This window comes from Amia ocellicauda, chromosome 1 (assembly GCF_036373705.1).
Source record: "Amia ocellicauda isolate fAmiCal2 chromosome 1, fAmiCal2.hap1, whole genome shotgun sequence".
Classification (NCBI taxonomy): domain Eukaryota; kingdom Metazoa; phylum Chordata; class Actinopteri; order Amiiformes; family Amiidae; genus Amia; species Amia ocellicauda.
Window position 1 is genome coordinate 37,657,644 of NC_089850.1, and position 15,327 is coordinate 37,672,970.

Below are 15,327 nucleotides of genomic sequence, written 5' to 3' on the forward strand. Positions count from 1 at the left end.
TTAATCAGTTTTGCCTTCTGTTCCAGCAATATAGATACCATCAAGTAGAACCACGCTATAAAAATAAATAAAGTTTTCTCCTTGAACCAGATGATCCATCTGCATTGAACACCTGCTGTGAAACCTAGCCAAGGATTTTCAGTAACTGGCCTGAAGGACACAACTTAATTAGAAATACTTTTCCTGTCCATAAGTTATTTTTTCTGCACCCTCTTTTAAATAAAGGGAACTACACTGTAAGCCTTCAAAGGGCAAACATTCACCCCAGAATACCAAAATGTAATTTAATGTATAGGCACACTTTATTGTTGTTATTGTCATGAAACTCAATATATGCTAATGGATGTGGATCTTACATTTACACTTCTCCCTCTCTCAAGGCAATAATGTACACTTCTGTCAGGAGGTACTGCTTTCAATGAGGTATTTTCTATTGGTGATATATTAAATCAGGATTCTGTCTGGGGTTTGGACATTAAAGATCACACAACAATCTTTAAAGAGCCAGAGGCTTAATCACAGAGAGGAATCCAACTCAGGGTAACAACATCTGGCCTTCCCTTTTTGACTGCGATGAAGTCATTTTCCCACACAGCCGCAGATAGGGACTAACAGCGTCTGACTGCTGCGGAAGAAAAACATTGATACATAATGCATTTTTTCTGAACTGTGGAGGAAACTGCATTATCATGAAAAGATGCATTGACTAACTGAAATAAATATGCTTGTACATGTAATATGGATACTTGCTTTTTCCAAAGGTCATCTATGTATTCATTTCTATTACATGAACAAACAAATAAATACTTTAAAAGTCTAACAAGCTTTTCAATATTATTTCAATTAAAACAATAGATTAAATTGGCTGTGAATTACTATACTTGTGTAGACACATACAATCCTATATTTTAGAACATATTTTATTCATAAACTCTATGCTAAAATAAAATATTCAACCTACATACCTTTATAGTGAGAGCCCTTGCTTACCATTTGCTCTAATTGTGAAGTGTACAGCATGAGAGTGGCGGTTATAATAACCTCGTAACAGCATTGTGACTGTGAGTAACCTTGGTCCCCGAGGGCATTGGAGGCTGGATTGTGGATCCCACTATCATCCAAATTGCACCAACAGTAATGACAAGTAATCATAGGGTAAGATTGTTTAAAAAAACACTAACACTCCCTTTCAAGAACCACATGATTCACAAGCCTGAAGTAAAGTCAAAAAGGATTTAAGGGAGGTCCAACAAAAATATTGGTAGCATGCTGTTTCAGAAAAGTCATTGAGGTGTGAATACATTGTCTCCAATAAATAGGGAGTCAACGTTTACTTGCCTTTGGTAACCTTTGCCTTATACCACCCTTACAGAACAAATACATACTCTTTTATATATGGTAGAAATGTTGTAATTCTTATTTTTTCATATGCCACATTCTTTAGTGACTATTTAAATTATATGGGTTATATTTTAAATATATTCTAGTCACTAATCCATATATTTATTTTAAAGGTTGAAAATATATGCCATGTTAATATCTACAATATATTAACATATCAATATATAAAATAAATATATGGATTGCAGACTAAGTCTATAAAACATATGTCCCATCAATTAAATTTCTCAATTTGTGGCATATGAAAAATATAAGGATCACAAATTTCTACCATATATTAAAAAAAAACAAAAAACATTTGTTCCATATTGGTAATAATACATGTTAAAGGTTAACCCGTTATGTAACAGACAATAATAAGATGAAAATCTTATACAGCAGGTTAATATGTGATTGATGTGGCAGAAATACAATCAGTTAAGCAAAATCATTTTCTGCACTTGGTCATTTGCCAGGAAACCCGGGGGTGGGAAGGCAAAGGTCTGAAATGCATTGATTGTCGATGTTTACATTGAAGATCCAATATAGGTGGCAATAGATGAAGGCTAACATGACTGAAAGGCAAGGCTCCACACCTCCCATACCCTTGCTGCTTTGATGTGGTGAAAACCAAGCAATCTCACAGCTTAGTGTATTTGTTGCTGCAGCCCATCTCTCCAGCATCTCCTCCAAAAATCAAAACAAAACAGTGAGTGTGTTGTCAATGGCATGCCACAATGTTTCTCAACCCTGGTCCTGGAAGACCCCTACCCGGCTGTTTTTTGTTCTAACCGAGCTCTCAGTTACTTAATTGAACCCTTAAAGTCTGTGGAGTGTGTTTCATGATTATGGAGCAAGACATATCACAGGAATGAAAAGTTATATTATAAACATCTATTATTATATGAATTCTAATTGTTAAAAGCCCATTAAATCTGGAAAAGATCAACTTTCATTTGCTATGTGGAGAACTAGGAACGTACTAGAATACTAATAATCAGAACACATAATTGCTAGGGAAGTGACTGCTAGTGTCACAGCTAAGGGTGATCAATTTAGCTGGAGCACTATCGACCACGCCACCCTCTGTTTAAAGAGGGAGGGAACTCGTGCCACCAACCACACCCCACGTGCAGGTTAGGACCAGGACCCCAGAACACCACATTAGATCCAGGTAAGTAAATTGTATTTATTACAATAAATCAGAAGTTAAAGCAGGGCATGAAGTCTGCAATCATAAAACTGTGCAAAATAACAATCAATAAAACTACCAGAAACTAAAATCACCTTTAATTAAAAGAAGATAAAACCCTAACCTAATGAAAAATATATTTTAAAAAAGAAAACCAAATGCTAGTAAAAATGTACAATAAAAATAGCTATACACCACACTGTTCCTCAATAAGTACTTGTAAGAATCTCTATGTTCCCCATAGGCAAAAGAAACAGATATACAATGACGGTAAGTATTAATCCAATCACTTTAAAGCCTGCTGCCGCCGAGCCTGATTGGCAGCACTACCATACGCAGCCGTTAGGCGCTGATGGTGGCTGACTACCCACCCCTTCCAGTGTCTGTGGCACTGCAGTTGGAATGGCCCCTGTAGCCACATCCACTGGGAGCCTGGCTTGCCTACCAAACACCAGAGAAAAAGGTGAGTAGCCAGTTGATTAATGTGCGATATTATTATATGCATGAATTAGTTCTGGCACCTTCTTAGGCCATCTATTCTGGTCTTCCTTGCCCAGGGCAGCCAGCAGGGAGAGCAGGGTCTGGTTCATCCTCTCGCAGGACTCATTCCCCTGCAGATGACAGGGAGTAGTGCGACTCTTTCGAATGCCATACTGTACATGCTGACCAGGTCAGACATTAACTGCAACTCAAACCTTGCCCCTCTATCATTGTGGATACGTTCCATACAGCCAAAAGGCTGAATCACTGCCTTCCATAGGGCCTTTACTGTGGTCTGGGCTGTCTGGTGCCTTACTGGAACGGCCCAGGCGAATCGGGAAAACAGGTCAATCATGACAGGAACGTAGGGATAGTAATCCCTAGGACATCCTAAGGACAGATAGTCCAAAGCCACTATCTCTAAGGGGTAAGATGTTACAATGGGGACCATGGGGGCTCCTCTCTCTAGCCGTGCTTTTGCCCAGGAGCAATCCGGGCACTCCGCTGTCCACTGCCCAATGCCAAAAATACCTCTCGCAGTAATGACAAGTACTCCCAGCATGTCCAGCAGCCTCGTGGTACTCCACCTAGACCTTCTTGCCGTTAACACGAGGAACAACCACCTGTACTGCCGTCTCCACACCAGGAGCCACTTCCTTGTGGCAAACTAGAATGCCCTCATGAAGGGCCAACTGTGGCCATTCCTGAACCATCCACCGGGCCTCGCGGGGCCAAGCTGGGCATACTTCTTCCGAGGGGCGCCTCTGCTGGCCCACCCACTTCAGCCTGCCAGTCTGCCCATGGAAACTCCTCCTGTTCCTCGGCCACCACTGGTCCTGCCACCCCCTCAACCTGTTCCCCCGGGAGCCTAGACCATAGGTCAGCATTCTGGTTCTGGGCATCTAGCCGATACTTAATCTTGAAGGTAAAATTGGCCAGCTGAGCCACCCACCGCTGCTCCATGGCCCCTAATCGAGCTATGCTAAGGTGTACCAACGGGTTATTATCTGTGAACACCGTAAACTTCATACCCTATAGGTAATCCTTAAACTTCTCAGTAGCGGTCCATTTCAGGGCCAACAATTCTAGTTTAAAGGAACTATAGTTCTTATCATTCTTGTTGGGATAATGTAATCTCAGGCTGGCGTAAGTGATAACCTTCTCCCTCCCATCCTGTTCCTGGGCTAATACTGCTCCCAGCCCCTCCAAACTAGTATCCATATAAAGCTTGAAAGGCAATGAAAAGTCAGCGTAAGCCAATATGGGGGCACTCACTAACCTGTCCTGGAGCTGTTCGAATGCAGCCTGGCACTGAGGAGTCCAAACACCAGAAGCCCATGTAGGGGGGCCACCGCCTTAGAAAAAGCAGGAAAAAAACATTGATATAACCTGCAAAGCCCAGAAATGCCCTTACCGGCCAGACAGTCGAAGGCACAGGCCAACCTCTTACTGCGGCCACTTTCTCGGGATCCGGTGCCACCCCTGCCTTGCTTACTCAGTGCCCCAAGTAACCCATCTCATGCTGATAAAGATGGCACTTCTTAATCTGTAATTTCAAACCATAACCATGGAATATACGAAAGATGTCTCCAAATGGCCTAGATGTTGCTCAAAGTTATGGGAATAAACTGTCATCTAGATATATCAGCAGAGAGCGATTACCTGATCTCCAAGGCACTGTTGCATAAGGCATTGGAAGGTGGCCGGGGTGTTATATAATCCTAATGGCATGCGTTCGAATTTATATAACCCAACCGGGGGTTGCAAAAGCTGTCTTTTCCCTATTCCCCAGATTTACTGCCACCTGCCAATACCCACTCGCCAAATCAAAGGTGGAGTACTATTCAGCCCCGGTCAGGCTGGTAAGAGACTCCTTGATACGTGGGAGAGGGTAGGCATCTTTATGCGTTACCGAGTTTAACCTACGGTAATCAACGCAGAACCACAGGGTTCCGACTTTTTTCTTCACAAGCACCACGGGGGCCACCCAGGGACTGCTACTATTGACGATTACTCCTTGAGTCTTCATTTGACGGAGCAGTCCTCTCAGCTCATGGTACATCACCGGAGGCATGGGCCGGTAGCACTCTCATGAAGGTGGGGCTGTCCTAGTGGACTATGGTGGTACATGGCCTCTGTTCATCCAAAGTCTTCATTGTACAAGGCGAAGATGCACTTCTGTAACAGGGCCTCTAGCCATCCCCGCTGTTCCCCTGACAAGTTAGCTGGAGCACTATCGACCACGCCACCCTCTGTTTAACGAGGGAGGGAACTCGTACCACCAACCACACCCCGTGTGCAAGTTAGGACCAGGACCCCAGAAGACCCAGGTAAGTAAATTGTGTTTATTTCAATAATCAGAAGTGAAAGCAGGACATGATGTCTGCAATCATAAAACTGCAAAATAACAATCAATAAAACCTAACTAAAATCGCCTTTAATTAAAAGGGGTGATAAAAAGCTAAAACCCTAACCTAATGAAAAATACAAAAAAGAAAACCAAATGCTAGTAAAAATATACAATACAAATAGCTATACACCACACTGTTCCTCAATAAGTAATTATAAGAATCTCTATTTTCCCATAGGCAAAAGAAACAGATATACAATGATGGCAAGTATTCATCCAATCACTATAATGTGTTACAGCCTGAATAAAAGTAGCAATAACACGCATCAGGCCATGTGGTTGCATAGTTGCATCTATTTCACTGAGTGAGAACTGTAGCGTGCAGAAGTTGCTTTTTACACATTTCAGTTTCAAACAAACATTTATCAAAATTAGAGAAAATTCCAAACAGCATTTTCAGTGTCCGAGTGACAAACTTAGCGCTACATTACAGGTAGTAATAACACATCAGGCCATGTGGTTGCATAGTTACATCTCTTTTACTGTAGCCTCACCCCACTGCACCTCTCATATTTATAGTGCCTCAGCTGCTTGCCACACCCACCTCTCTCTGGGGTAGTGAACTCCCACTTAACTCTTGGAGTTCCTGAACTAATTATTAGAAAAAATAATTATACATAAGGATAAGGGTTATTTACCCAGTTCCCCACAACTGCTTTGTTTGGGGAGAAACAAATTTGCTTGTAACCAAACACTAAGCTAGAACAATTGTCTTTATCCTCCTTCTTATAGTTGCTGTTGCAGAAGCTCTCGTCAGGTGTGTGGAAATGTTCTTAAGTGAGCTATACACGGGGTAATACGAGGTTAATCTTCTTCCTGGTTTCTCCTTGCAAGTTTCCAGCCGCCATGCCGACTATTATTATAATAAGGCACACATGCAAACAATCATAATAATAATAGTGAATGAGAATCAAATGATAAAGTGAAAAGCATCAAAACACAAGAATAAAAAGCAATGTAATTCTAAACAATATACACAAAACCATATTGAATAAAGTACAAGTGAAAATAAATGTAATAACAATTGGTGATTAAAAGAGCTCATTAACACCGTCCGTGACACTAATCTCTTTGAAATCTGTTTTTTACACCGTTAAAAAAGCACTTTAATAATCCCGAATCAGACAGCTGACTAACAGATTCACAGATTGGTCTATATTATTGCACTTGAGAGGATACAATAAGACAGTGTAGAACAGAGAGTATGATTGTTGCACTGCTGACGGAGATATCCACCTAGGCATGGCCACTGTTCACAAACACCTACAGTACTATTCAGGCACGGGCCCATATGCCTGTTAAACCAGTGTCTTCCCTTTCCAACCAATAACCAAACGCTCCAGCCTTCAGAAGAGCATTGAAATACAGAGGCTCCATTGTGCCACAAGGTGGGTGGCAGTCAAGTGATGAAAATATGGTCTAGACAGTAACACATACACCATGTGCACAAATGTGTGGTTTTCTCTTTTCTTATTCAGTTGTGTAATTTTTAAAAGACCATGAAAGGTCCTTGTTGAATAAGTAACTACAAGGACAAAGCGCTGGGGCTGTGCAATGTCTGTAGTATTTATTTGCATACCGAGTTTACTGGGGTGTTTGTGTCTGGCTTTGAAGCACCCTCTGCCTCTCATAGTACATATTAAGCCCCATCTAATTCAAGACACTTGGTTTTGTATACCTCTCCTCTGCCTTTAATTGCCAGTCTCTTATCTCTCGCTGTATGCATTTGCTGGAAATCTGTTTTTTCTTTACTGGGAATACTTTGCCCTAGCTGGATCTACCTACTTTCATTCTCCTCTTTTGGCCTCACAAGCATATGATGACACAGTAAACAACAGCCATGCACTTCAAAAACACATAAAATAAACAGCTTGATGAAATCCTTGGATCACTTAGTTATTGCATGCATGTGAGTGAGCCAGATGGGCCAAAGGGCCTCCTCTCCTTTCTAACCTTTCTTAAATACATTGATGAATGAAAGAAGAAAATATTGTGTGTGGATTTCATTTTCATTATTACTACCACACTTGAACTCCCAAGAGAAGCACATTCAATATTCTACTTCAGAAAGCCCAAATGGCACATCTTCAAGTCAATCCATAAAGGTGTTTAATAGTTTGAATGAATGCTGTTGTCAAGCACACTCCATACCCTTCATTAAAATCAAGCTGAGTTATTGTTGGAGGTTTAGCGGAGTCTTTGAAATGAAACCAAGAATGGGTGGCCTATTGTCTTGCAGAAACAGGACCAGAAATGATGTAAACTCACCTTAACAGGTTCTTGGTTGAGTGACCTGCTGGTTTTATAACATGGATGTTAATTTTGGAACTACACAACAGCTTTCAATTGCCATCAAAAAATAGAAAACTCCACCATATAAAAAATATAACATTATTATCACAATCTGATTACGTTTATTGTTAAATCACATGGAAGAGTCAGGGGACAAAAATCATTTCCTGGAAGAATTCTAATCTGCTTTAAAAGCCATCTTAAATCTCAACATCCTCTTTCTGTCTATTACCTTCATCCCAGAACAGCTCTGACTAGACTTGTTTGTTCAACAAGCCCACAACCTCACAATGCCAAAATCCTGACCCTGATATAATTCATCCTAATTTAAAATATTATATTTTTCCTAAACACTTATGTTGAAACTCTCTGACTCCACTGAGATTAAGAAAATCTACCACATAACGTGCAGTCAGATGATCCAATTAGAATGTTATCCTCTTACAAAGTTGCCAAAAAAGTATTGTTTAGCTTGTGCTAGATTTTCAGAAGAGAATAATCTTGAAAGAAAATGACCTCTGATCTGACACAGGAACACTTACTTTTCCAATTGAATGTAAATGTATTGAACCAGGATATAATCTTGTTACCTTTTAAAAAAAGATCATGTTAATGCAAATCTCCAAGCAGATTCTGATGATATACAGATATGCAAACAAGACAAGAAAGGGTCTTTTGAAGGTAAAGGGAAATATTGATGAATGCAAACCAGTGCCTGTGATTTTAAAAAAGGGAAGGAAATTATGATGGTTGTGAATGAAATGTGGGACACACAGCTGAACAGAATCTCTTGTAGGAAAAAATGCGGAGGTGTTCCAGCAAAAAAGGAATCAAACTGGAACTCAGAATGCTTCTCGTTAAGTCCCAGAGTGTAACATACTGACCAAGAGAGTTTATCAGAAAGTTATATGATCGTGCAATGTCTCGTGTTCGGTCCTGGCATCCATGTTACATGCAGAGTGGTATAGCAAGGCAACTTAACTTTTATTTCTGACTGTATAGGGATTCGATTCCAAGCATAATTATGGTATGTTATTTTTAAAGAGGTAATAAAATATCTAATTTGCTGACACCACAAATTTAAATAGATTTCTTTGGGGAAAAAAAACAACAAAAAACAAAAGCAACAAGAAAAGTCTGTGAAGTGCTGCCAATATTTACATGTTTTTATAGACTGATAATAATGAATATGTGTTATGCTTGATTCTTTGTTGTTTCTGAAAGGCTTGTTATGTGCCATATGGAATACCTCTGTCCACAACAAAAGCTACTGAAAGGACTTTGTGTGGCTTCCCTGCCAGTCAGCTGCAGATCAACGCAATATTGCTGCAGATCATTGGGGAACCGTTTTTCAATCAGGTATGTGCATTCTGCCAAAAGCCCCACAGTATCCTGCTTTTGTTAATTTTTCTTAAAAAGCTGTTTTGCTATTCTGCTACCCTCATTTATCATGGGGTATAACAACAACAGAATATCGCACAACACATTTACTATCAATCAGTCATGTTTGTTTATTTATAAAACACCTTTTCACATTGAACTCCATATCAAAACCTTTCAGGTTACTGAAGGGTATAGTAAATATGCAGCACAGGAGAGCCTAGCAAGGGAATAGGATTGGTTCAAATAGATGCAATTGTAGTAAGTAAGAAAACTGCATTTAGGATCATGAGCTGTAGACACATTTTTAAAATGGTGGTATTTATATGGAAAAGCCATTACTGTTTTTCTTATGATGTTTTGGCAGTACATTTCAGTAAATGTGTCGCTCTGCAGCTCTGATTTAGGAATGGAAACCTGCTGTACCAATGCAAATTACTCAATTCACAGTAATAAACAAGAGGGGCAAATGTTTCCCTTTTCATTTAGTAAATAATGACTCTTAATATTGTAAAGAGGGCTTTGAAGGTTGCCTGACATTTTCACTTTTTGAGTATGCGTTTGGCTGAGGAGTAACATGAGAATATGCCAGGTAGACGGGATCTTGAGGAATGTGCTTTTGCTTTTCCATGAGGAATGTACTTGATATATGAATGATACATATATGAATGATCCCAGAGTCTTGACTGGGGAAATGGTTTTCAAATGCATGAAATGCCAATTAATGTACCAGTGTCTTCAAAGAGTGTATGAGAAGATGAAAAATGTACCCAAGACCTCAAGGCAGTCGTGATTCGTTATGTGTCCTAGGTGGGAATTGTGTAGGAACAAAAATGGCCACAATGAACATGTGTAAAAGGCTATGCGAATGTAGGGCAGAGCCGCTCATATGTTGTAGCCAGGTTACAATTCAGGCATTAGCCAAGAAGAACAGCTGCGTCTTCAGTTCCGATTTGATCAGGGTGATTAAACAAGTAAGGACTGAAATAACAGGAAGATGCAGATGTTAACAGCTAATCCTATCAGGGATGAATAATCATCACCCACGTGAAGGAACGTCTTCTCTTTCCATATGAAAGGTGTGGAGTGCTCACCGCGTGGCTTGGGTGAGCTTGCATTCCATCCTGATTGGTTATTCCGGGATGTGAACAGTGAGTCATTATGACAGACCGCCTCCGAGCATCCGAGACTGGTGTAATGATTACAGGTTAGGAAAGGTTTTAGCTGTGACACACCTTAATCTCTATGCATACAGAAAGAGAGAGAGGTCACTGTGTGGTCTTGACACATTTCTGGCACATGTTTAATTGATCAGGTACAACCTTCCCCGTTTCCTTTCATTTCTCACGTCTGAGTAGAAGGTGAGTAATACCACGGTAATGGTTTATGGTTGTACCAATTGTGCTTTGTGCTAGTTTAGGCTTGTGGCAATCATCTTATGTTTTCAGTGTAGGTACGTCATGCAAGCAAATGTTGTCTGTTGCTAAAGAAAATATTTAGTTTGAGATTTGTTTATTTCATGTTTTTATCTATGCGAAGACCTGATATTCATGTTTCTTGTATTCTATTAATAAACCTAAATAATGTTCACAAAGGGTGACACAAGAGGCCTGAATAATACTTTTCATTGTGAAAGAGTGTAATATTGTCAACATCTGGCATTGCTGAAAGAATACACTTCATTGCATATGGCTGAATAGCATCCAGAACTTTTTGTCCACATTTTGGTCAGGTTGCTGAGGAGTTAAGAAATCAGAGAGCACGGTCTTTGAAAAGCATGTTTCCAAGCTGCAATAAAAGTAATATGCAAACTGTAAAACAAACTACAATTATTTTATTATAGGTGATATATCTGTTTAAATATATAAATTCAGTAAAAACAAAACAAAAACATTTTCACTGAAATAAATTAATAAATCACTCTATTAGCTGCATATATTTTATTATACTGACAGAAAATCGCACAGGAATACATAAATAACTTCTTAGTCTCTTAACCTTATCCTCTCTTCAAAAAAACTGCCTTTAGCTTGGAGTTGCTTTAGCTTTTTATTATTGTTATTTACTAAGGAATAAAAGGCAATAAAAAGCCAATGAAGGTAGTTATTGACAGTTAACAAGTGGATTACACAGGACTTCCACATTAGTGAGCATCAGAGGTGCCTACCATCTGGTAAGTGGAGCTTATCATAATATCACCATGCTTGTCCACATGGCTTAGCATTGTGCTTTACAATGCATGACTACACTTTGCCCTTAAACACTGATGAAAAAGCACTACAGAATAGAATAGAAAAACGACATGTGTGGTATAGCTTCAGTGCAGATAATGGTGAACAGGACCTCATGTGTGGTTATAGATTTGTCATTTTTAGCTTACAGGCAATTTGACGGAGCAACAAAAAAGGCTGAGGGCATTCTTTGAAGATATAACGTGACATGAGGGATACACAAGCTGGTTGTTAGCAGGTGAGGCCTCACCTGGTGGAGTCTTCAAGGAACTAATTTGTATGGTAAAATGACATACCCGCACATGTCTTGCACTAAGCTAAAACTGTGTTGTGAAATGATCCCTTCTCTTATGATCGACTTTAGCAATGCTCGTACTGCGGTTAGGCCTGGGAATTGTCATTATGTGGTAGTTTATGGGAGGGTTTGGCTCTCGAGTGTGGGATGACTCTTGCATATATCTTACAGAGTGGTGCCTTGAGAGTTTGTGGAAGCAGACTGGGCACCACTTTGAAAAGCCAGAGAGCTGTTTTTAAAAAATGATTATAGATGTTGGGCCTGCATGAGAAATACTGCCACATGCTCCTCTTGTGCTGCCATAGGTGTGTTTGAACAACATGGCCTTGGGGAGATTTAATAAATGTTGGAAAAGAAGCTTCAAATCTCAGCCCTGGGTTTATGCCTTGTTTGTATTGCTGTTTAGATAAAAAAGCTATTTCATTCCTGGCCAAGAGTTGCTTTCCTTTTGGGACAAAACCCAGAGTCACTAAATTATAAAATGAAGTGTGGATGAAATTGAAGATGTAGTCTTTGCTATTCTGTCATGCTCTGGGGAGACCTGGCTTTAAATAATGTGCTCTTCCCCAGTTTCCACATACGAAATGTTAAATGAAGACATTTCCTTGTTTTCCTTAAAGGGAAATAAAAGCTCTAAAAATGTGTAAACATTTTAGCCTTTAACAAAAACAGTATTTAGCTGATAAAGCAGAGATTTCAGAAATCCCCCAGATGGACCTATTTTTTTATTTTTTTATTCTGCATTAATTCAAGTCTAAGTCAGGATCTGCAGGACAGCACACAAACCTTCCTGTGTTTCTGTGCACTGCAACACATCCTAAAACATACACACAGGATTTTAAACCTTTATGTATATAGGATATAGGGCCTTTATGTTATTGAAGCATGTGGAGTCAGATATAAACCTATAAACCTATAAACCCGCTCTGCCAAAAGGCAGACCAAGACCTGACGTGAGGGGTTTGAACCTCTACCAAACTCAGGGAGGGATGGAGTCATCGTAAAAAGCTCACACGCTGAGCCTGATGCATTATTGCTGGTAAGATAAACTTCACAACACATTCTCAAATAATACTCAAATCTTCACTGCTGAAGATGGAAGACTTTAAACCATCAGAAATGTGACCAACATGGCAGGAAGCATAAACAGACTTATGTGTAAACTTGAGTAGGTGTGCTTATTGACAAGGAGAGGGCAGAAGGTTAAAGATGAAAAGAAAGAAAAGTGAACTTAGCCAGGCATTTGTTTCTCTTCTCTGTGTGTTCTCAAATACTGTAACTTGAGTGATGTTTGGATAGTGACAGACAACCCCCCCCACCCCCCCACAAAAAAAAGGCATAAATATCATATCATAGGTTGAGTAGTTCTCAAGATGTGTCATTTCCCAGAGAACGCCTCTCCTTCCTGGACATATGATTGCTTGTTCAAAGTTTATTTACATTGGAGTTTAAATGCAATTGCTCCACAACATAGAATAGAACCGCATGCATGGTTTCCATTAGTCATACAAAAGCATGCAATATCTAGACAATGAAACCCAAGACTGCTGGCCTGGACTTGCTAATGTCACACTTTGAATCAAGCTCTTAGCAACACCTGCCCTTAAGGGGAGTAAACAAGTATCATCCTGTCTTCAGAGCAACCAGAGAAACTTTGTTTTAATCCAAAAAAATAAATTAGATGCAAAAAATTTCAGTATAATCAGAGCTTGGGTTAGCAATCCACAATGGGGGTTATTAAACTCAGTTCAGAGAGGCAAATAGAGAATATTACAAAAAAACAACAACTAAAACATCATATGCCTTTCAACAACCCTGGAGTAATGGAGCTATTCCCTCTATTAAGAAGTGTAAAAAAACTCATGGTTTATCACCATAGAAGTGAACTGATTTGCTAACGGGGTGAATCTTGCTCTTCCCGCTTTACTTTCATTCTGCTGTCAAGACGAGACGGAAGCTCGGTCATGTGACTCAGGTTTAGTGAAGGGCGAGGTTCAGTGCAGAAGCCGCACAGCCTGCAGGCTCCAACACACAGCACACCTCGTTTCTGAGTGCAATCTGCATTGCCTCCATCGCTCTTAACTGACAGTTGCCCTGATGTGGGAGGTGGTTTCTTGGCATGAGTGCAAATTCCCAAAAATGGCTAAAAGCAGGCCGGCATCCTGCTTCACTGACGGAACAAGCTGGACTGCAACTTGGCTCCACAGCTGAGACCCATATATTGTGCTATAGTTAAAATAATACAGTGTTACAAAATAAAGTGAACGGTCTGAAATAAAGGGGGTGTTGAAAAACAGAGCTGTTAAGTCAGACTATATGCCTGTATGGGATGTCCCTGTCCTCAGTTATCAATGGTGACATACAGCTTGTATGTAGAGAACAGCAGTCAAATGATTCAGGAAAAAAGCTCGGGAATGCCAAACCTCAGATGTGAATATAGGGATCCACACATTACTATAGAATTTCTCCACTATTTCTCCATAGATTTTAATATTAAGATGTGTAGAAATTTAAAGAAAGTTCCAAGTTATATATACTAACACATTAATGGTGAAAGCAACAATGAGCATCGCCAGTCTTGTCAGATGGTGAGAAAGGGTTAAGAAAGTTAACAGACACTATTTTGAGATCCACGTGTTAAAGGATTGGAAGACAGATTTACAAGGCTCTTCTTTTTATTTCCAAAACAATCTCATAGGTAATATAAGAAAAGTATAACCTTCTGACAGCACATTTTTTCAGACAGCTCGGAGTGCCTGTTCCAAATACTAAACCATTGTTTTCTTAAGATGGTACCAAATTAAAATGTCAAGAAAGCTGTGTTCAGTCAAAATACTTCAGTTTGTTCTCTCCTTACAATATTAGCCTAGGACAAAAGTATTTGTTTCACATTTTCTATGTATGATTGTTTTTTTTCTAGTGCTTATTTCTTTGTGTTTTTGACAGTGCATATTATTTTGGCTTACCTTTTGTTTTATTAGACGTGAGGTTGTGTTGGTTCTTTTCAATTGCTTTATTCAGCAGATGTTTATGCCACACTAAGCACTTGGATTTTAAAGTGAAATACTGAAGATGTAGTTGAAAGGGAGAAACCAAGAGGAGAACAGGATGAGAAAGTGAAGGATCTAGCCAATATACACTCACCTAAAGGATTATTAGGAACACCATACTAATACTGTGTTTGACCCCCTTTCGCCTTCAGAACTGCCTTAATTCTACGTGGCATTGATTCAACAAGGTGCTGAAAGCATTCTTTACAAATGTTGGCCCATATTGATAGGATAGCATCTTGCAGTTGATGGAGATTTGTGGGATGCACATCCAGGGCACGAAGCTCCCGTTCCACCACATCCCAAAGATGCTCTATTGGGTTGAGATCTGGTGACTGTGGGGGCCAGTTTAGTACAGTGAACTCATTGTCATGTTCAAGAAACCAATTTGAAATGATTCGACCTTTGTGACATGGTGCATTATCCTGCTGGAAGTAGCCATCAGAGGATGGGTACATGGTGGTCATAAAGGGATGGACATGGTCAGAAACAATGCTCAGGTAGGCCGTGGCATTTAAACGATGCCCAATTGGCACTAAGGGGCCTAAAGTGTGCCAAGAAAACATCCCCCACACCATTACACCACCACCACCAGCCTGCACAGTGGTAACAAGGCA

The 15,327-nt window shown here is 39.9% G+C and overlaps 1 long non-coding RNA gene across 1 annotated transcript; it reads right to left on the reverse strand.

Moving 5' to 3' along the window:
* Positions 1-280: 280 nt before the first annotated feature.
* Positions 281-1,114, reverse strand: LOC136749442 (uncharacterized). The gene is made up of 2 exons (XR_010816751.1): positions 966-1,114; positions 281-625 (listed from the first exon to the last, which is right to left on the reverse strand). It is a non-coding gene; the product is annotated as an uncharacterized LOC136749442 (long non-coding RNA).
* Between the last annotated feature and the right edge of the window lie 14,213 nt (positions 1,115-15,327).